General features: G+C 43.7%; 1 long non-coding RNA gene across 3 annotated transcripts in view; it reads left to right on the forward strand.

Moving 5' to 3' along the window:
- LOC109304814 overlaps positions 1 to 6,306 on the forward strand; it is a 57,599-nt gene that overhangs the window by 25,136 nt on the left and 26,157 nt on the right. The gene's annotated exons all lie outside the window — the stretch shown is intronic.

The following is a 6,306-nucleotide window of genomic DNA, read 5'->3' on the forward strand; positions in this document are numbered from 1 at the left end:
CTTCCCCCCCCCCTCCCCCCCCCATGAAGACAAAGGTTTAAAATAGAAGTTTTTGCCAGCAATGTTCCTAGCTGGTAACACTAATGGACTAACAGAATAATTCAGAAGCTGCACTCAAAGGACTTGAAAGAGTATTTGATAGTCAATAGAATGTAAGCCTGAGTTAGTGCCTAAAACAGCCAAGTTGAATTATTTGGAGGGAATAGTACTTTTGCCAACAATTCCCACTTTTAAAAAAAACCTATTCCCTGATATCAACAAAATTATGATGAAAAAATTTCAGAACAGTCTAAATGTTTCATCTTGACATTTTCTAAGTGAAACCTTTCAATTTTTATTTTCAAAATTATCTTTTATTTCAAAAATGAAATAATGGAAATGAAGGCTAAAAAAGGTTTAAATAATCTTAAACCAAAATTAAATACTTCCTTCCAGTTTTGGTTTACCCATTTTTAAAAAAAATGTTAGGCCACCAAACTGGAAAATCCACCATTCATGCAACCCTATCTACAGTATTAAAACTAGGTTTTCCTAGTCCCTTTGAATATCACGGTCACAGATACAGTAGTTTGTATTTTGTGATGTAAATGTACCTTTTTTTAATGGGTAATTTGTTCCATGCCCAAATAGGGAAAGAGCTAACTGTCCACAATGAAAGTCACAGCTGATTGCCCATACTAAAGGGTGGTACAAAGACACAAAGAAACTTTTGGCTGTCTGTTTTGCAATGTAAGTGGCAAGAGAATCAGTGCCTGCACACATTTGATTGTGATAAATTATCAAAATCCCACATCCTAGAGGGAGAGAAGGACGAGTGAACCTGGCAGCTTTGAAAAAAGGTAGAGGTAACTTTCTCTTCTTTGTTCCTAATTTCTGATCAAGTCCATTTGTACATGTCCTTTGACTCAGCTATATTTTCAGTTAGTTCAGAGCTAGTTTGGCCTGGCAGTAGAAGGATCATTTTCTTACCATTTTCACTGTACATGTCTTGCACAGAACTGATCTTTATGAAGGCATAAGAAACCATACCAGTCCAATCCCATATGGACCTGTCACATTCCTACTCATTATTTCTTTGCTTGCAAAAGGAAAAATACAAGGTACATAATACTGTTTGAAAACACCATTAAAAGCAAGTCATTGCTCTGTGGCTATCCCTAGATTTGCAATGGGGGTTTATTTCGATCTGTTCCCTGAAGGAATTGTGTCAGGCTGAGACCCAGAAGCAAGGATTTCCTGAAGATAGCAGGAGAACTTGAATGTGGTTTTGATTTTTACAGAATTGACAACTGCCCTTGATGCACTAAATAGTGAGAAGGAAGGTAGCAATGGAAACCTTCATGAAGGCTAAATACAGAGGTTCAAAAAACCCATGTCAGAATTGATCAAACTTACATGGGTTACTGTAAGCACTGCAGGTTAGTTTGGGAGTGAATGAAACACATGTTCACCCTTTGGTGAGGAGAGGGAGGTGAGGCACACAGGCTGCCTGCAGTGGCCAAGGCCAGCAGGCTGGGGGAGGACTTGCATGGTTGCCAGCAAGCTGCTAGTGCTGCCAGAGCCTGCCAACACAGTAGAACAGCTGGGCCACTCCCGATTGGCTGCTGGGCATGGCTGAGCACCCTCCCCACCATCATCTTCAGCCACAGGCATTTGTCAACTGCAGGCAGGCAGCAGAGGCAACCATGCTTGCCTATACCCTCCAGCCTGGTCATGTTTCCTGGGGCTGTGCCCATTTGTGGGGGCATGGAGAACCCTGTGAGGGCTCCAGCACACTCACCCAGGGACCTCCACTCTCCTGCTCCCAGGCGCAGCCCCAGGGACCTGAACTGGGCTGCATGACATGGCTAAGCATGACTCCCCCCGTTGCCAAATCATCATCAGTCACTGTGCTGACTCAGCTACGTGAAAGCCCAGGAACGAGGCTGGCTGGGTGCTCGGCTGGAGCAGCTAAGCACAGGGCAAGTGCTAGTATGCCTCCTTGTAAGGGGGGAGGATGCTAGGGGCCATGGAGGAGCCTGGGATGCTGATGGACAGTGACCTCACTTGAATCGATAGAGGATCCGGTACAGAAGTTCAATGCATCAGTCTAAGCTAAATCGATTACATTTGAATGCACAACAATCCAGAGTTATCTTAGATGGTAGAACCCATTGAGTTCTGCCATTTTTAAACTAATCTCTGTGCACTGAACTTCTGTACAGTTATGGGTTTAGACAAGTTTCCGAACACTTATTCTGGTAAAAGTGTAATATTTTTACCTAGCCAAAGAGTTTCATAAGATGTGTTTGTTTGACTGGTGCATTATTCACTCCTAATTCTTGCGGTCAGCATCAAGGAGGAAGAGTCTGAGTTGCTGCTAAGTTGCTATCACATTATAGGCTAAGTGGTGGAAGGAGGTCAGCCGATAATAAATCTTGCAAGCAGAATTGCTTCTTTCAGGTTGCAGTGTCCTCAGAGACTACTTTCCCCCTATCCACCCAGATAAACATTCACACCTTAGAAGCAATTGTTTTTTACTGTCTTCTGAATTGAGGGAGGAACTAGGCTTTAAACAGAAAACATTTGTTGTTGCTGTTAGTCTCTGACAGAACCGGAGAAAAATACATTGCCTGAATTTTGTAGGGATGTTGCATATGTTTGGAGGATTCTAAAGTTTCAGAGAGAGGATGGGACCTTGCAATTATCAAGACATTTTGGAGGATATCTTTTCTAATAGCCTTGCTAAACCATAATGAATGTTTATATTCTAAGGAAACAGTGCCCTTTACTGGTTTGTTTTTCCCTTTAAAACCAGATTTAAGAGAACTCTACTTCTCAGAATATTTCAAGGGTTCTTGGTGGATATCTCTGGATGCTTTGGTTTCCAGGCTTCAAACTAACTCTGCTAAGCTTACAAGATTCTGTTAAATGTGAAATCTGTCCTTGTCAAAGAAAGAGTATTTAAATATCTTAACAATTTTTAGTAGAAGCTTGTCAGTCTTAGAATCTCAAGGATCTTCCTGATGTTGTCTGAAGGGAGGCAATGCATGGGAAATTCAGTATGAGAAATATATATGTAACCCAGGTGATATGCGGAAAGGTACCCCCTCTCCAATTGAAAGAATATCAGCAGGTACAGGTATGCTGTGGAGGCATGGCTGTCTAGATGTAGGCCAGCTCACCTCCCTTCCCTACACAGCAGAGAGCCAGGACACCCAGTGATGTTTAACTATGTACAAGTTTAGTGATACACAACAATATAAAACTTATAACCATAAAGATACATACAAATATATCTCTGTATACATATACATATATTATTTACAGATATAGATTTACACCAACAATAAACCTTATTCACCGTTATCTTAGGCACAAACATAATCCTCTGTGGCCTCTCATTCAGTATGCAGCCTCTGCCCCTCAAAAGACAAAGCACAGGTTAATCATCAATTCAATGCAGGGGTACCTGGTGGTGACAGGGCAATAATTAAACAGAACACAATAAGTTTACGTCACATATGCAAAAATAACCAGTATAATAGATTCAGACATAAACAGCTTACAATCCTCTCAAATAGCAACAATAAGGACGCAATATTACAAACAGAATCCCAATGGCATAAATGACCAGACTGCACTCAGTGGCACAGCTACGCCCAAAGAAGAAATAGCAGCCCAAGTGAAGGTCCCATTACCTAACAGAACATTATTACCCCCTCCCAGATCACTCAACTAGGAGGGGCCCATAACCATGACACTACCCCTAAAAAACAGGGGACCTAAACTCCTCTCTGTGCCCAGAGGCAAATCATCCCTACTCTTCATGGGGTTTCCTCTTGATTGCCTGCAGTGAGGAAGGCCCCTCCTCCCCTGTGGGAATCCCCTTTCCAGGTTACTCATGACTCCCAGCATCCTCCCTCACAGGGGTGGTCTACCTCTCCAGTCACTGCTCACAGCAGGAAGGTCAGAGCAGCCTGGTGCAGCCACTGGGGCCTATCAGCCCTCATTGAGCTCCATGCACTGCCCATGCACCAAGGGGTGCCTCCCTCATGCAGTGGGGACCTGTGCTGCTGCATGCAGCCTCCAAGGTCCCTTCAACTCTGCTCAGTTCTCAGCCCCATGCACCTCCTTGTGTACCAAAGGGGCCCTGCCTAGAGCAGGGATGGAGGCCCATGCCACCTTATGCAGCCGTGGTGACTCATCAGCTCTACAGCCCTGTGCACTGATCCATGCACCAATGGCCTACCTCCTGCCTCATGCAGGGTTGGAGACCCACACTGCCTCATGCAATTGCCAGGGTCCCATCAGCTCTCCACCAGCCCTTGCACTGCTCTGTGCACTGAAGGGTTTGGGCTCCTGGCTCAAGCAGGGTTGGAGACCACCGCTGCCTTGTGTAACTGCCGGGGTCCCATCCACTCCCAGACCCTCCATGCACTGGTCTGTATACTGTCATTCCTGCTTCTACCAATCCAGGCTGCTGCAGAGCCCACTGGCCAGCCTACCACATATATATTAATCTGCACCCCCTTAGTAACCATCAGGATAGGTTCAGAGAAGGTAAGACATAAGGTAATTGCCAGAATATGCTTCTGAACTCTGAATGTTGAATCATTCATGTCTTACCCTGCTTGCTAAGGAAAATAAGAACTTTAAAATGCCTCTAGATTACACATCTTCTGTCTTGATTGTGAATATTCCCAATTTATAGAACAAAAGTAAATGTCCTCAGGCATTCTGATTTTGTGGTGACAGCCTCAACAACCAAAGCATTTCCCAGTTCTGTGTCTAAGGGAATAATGTCCATCTACAGTAATTGTAGTTCTGGTGCCTGGTGATTCTGTGATGCATCAAGCCATATGTACTTCAGACAATACCTCATAAACAGCTGGTATTAGAACTACTGGAAACAGAATCACTGCACCTGGAAACACAAATTTTTGTGCTAGATATGAGCTCAAAGGGTATCTTGGAAGCAAGGATCCATTACTGAAGAGCTACATTGTTAATTACAATTATTTGCTAATTTCAGATTTTGACCACTTGGGTAGCACAACCCCTATTAGATCCATTCAGAACTGTTTTCTATTTATTGACTGATTTTAAAACCTTTAGTTTTCCCATGTGCACTTTTCCATTAGTCATGTCTCTAGCATACAGAGATGAAAATGTTAAATAGAACAATCAGACTTTATTTTATTATTCCAAAGCATTTGACATGGAAAGCAGTTTTGTACAAAGAGGATGTGTCTACATGTGCCCCACATGGTGCAGTTTGCGCCATCATTTAGTTATTGCATTACTGCACCAACCCGGTGGCCCAGTTATTTTTAGCAGCTATGTCACTATAGCAAGGCAGCTTATTACTATAGTGATGTAGCATCTCATGTAGATGCACCCAGAGGGAGGTCCATGCAGAATGCATTTAATCAGGTCCACCACTAGGGCATGAGATCAAAGCAGGCATCCTCTTTTTTCAGCTGTCTGCAAGAACTCACTATTATATCCTATCCATATAATTCAAAGTAGTACCCATGAACATCCATGCTCAATTCAGTTCATTTGAATGCAACCCATTATTGCCATGGACATCTATGGAAATGTGCTCAAATGGTGAGAAAAGGAAACAGTCAGGACTATATTACAGGTAAGTATAAATTGCCCAGTTCAAACTAGTCTCTCTGGGAGATTTCATAGATTTCATAGACATTGGGGCTGAAAGGGACCTCGGAAGATCATCAAATCCAGCCCCCCACTCAAAGAGCAGGAAGTCAGCTGGGGTCATAGGATCCCAGCAAGATAAGCATCCAATTTGCTCTTGAAGGTCTTCAATGCAGGTGCTTGAACTACCTCCAATGGCAGGCTGTTCCAGACCCTGGGGGCTCCGACAGTAAAGAAATTATGTCCAGCCTGAAAAGGTCTTGTAGTAGTTTATGACCGTTCAACCTCATCATCCCTTGGGGTGTTCTGGTGAGCAAACGTTCCCCCAGATACTGGTGGTCACTCCTGATAAACTTATAGGTGGCCATCAGATCGCCCCTGAGCCTGCACTTTTCCAGGCTAAAGAGCCCCATGGCTCTCAGCCTGTCGTCATAAGGTCTGTTTTCCTGACCTCTGATCATGCACATGGTTCTTTTCTGGACTCTCTCAAGCTTCCCTACATCCTTTTTGAATTGTGGAGCCCAAAACTGGATGCAGTACTCCAGGTGTGGCCTCACCAAGGCTGAGTACAAGGGGAGAATGACATCCCAGGATTTGCTTGAGAATCATCTATGGATGCAAGCCAGCATTTTGGTCACTTTACTAGCCACAGCATCACATTTC

The sequence above is a fragment of the Gavialis gangeticus genome, unplaced genomic scaffold (assembly GCF_001723915.1).
Source record: "Gavialis gangeticus isolate Ggan-Ray unplaced genomic scaffold, GavGan_comp1, whole genome shotgun sequence".
Lineage (NCBI taxonomy): Eukaryota > Metazoa > Chordata > Crocodylia > Gavialidae > Gavialis > Gavialis gangeticus.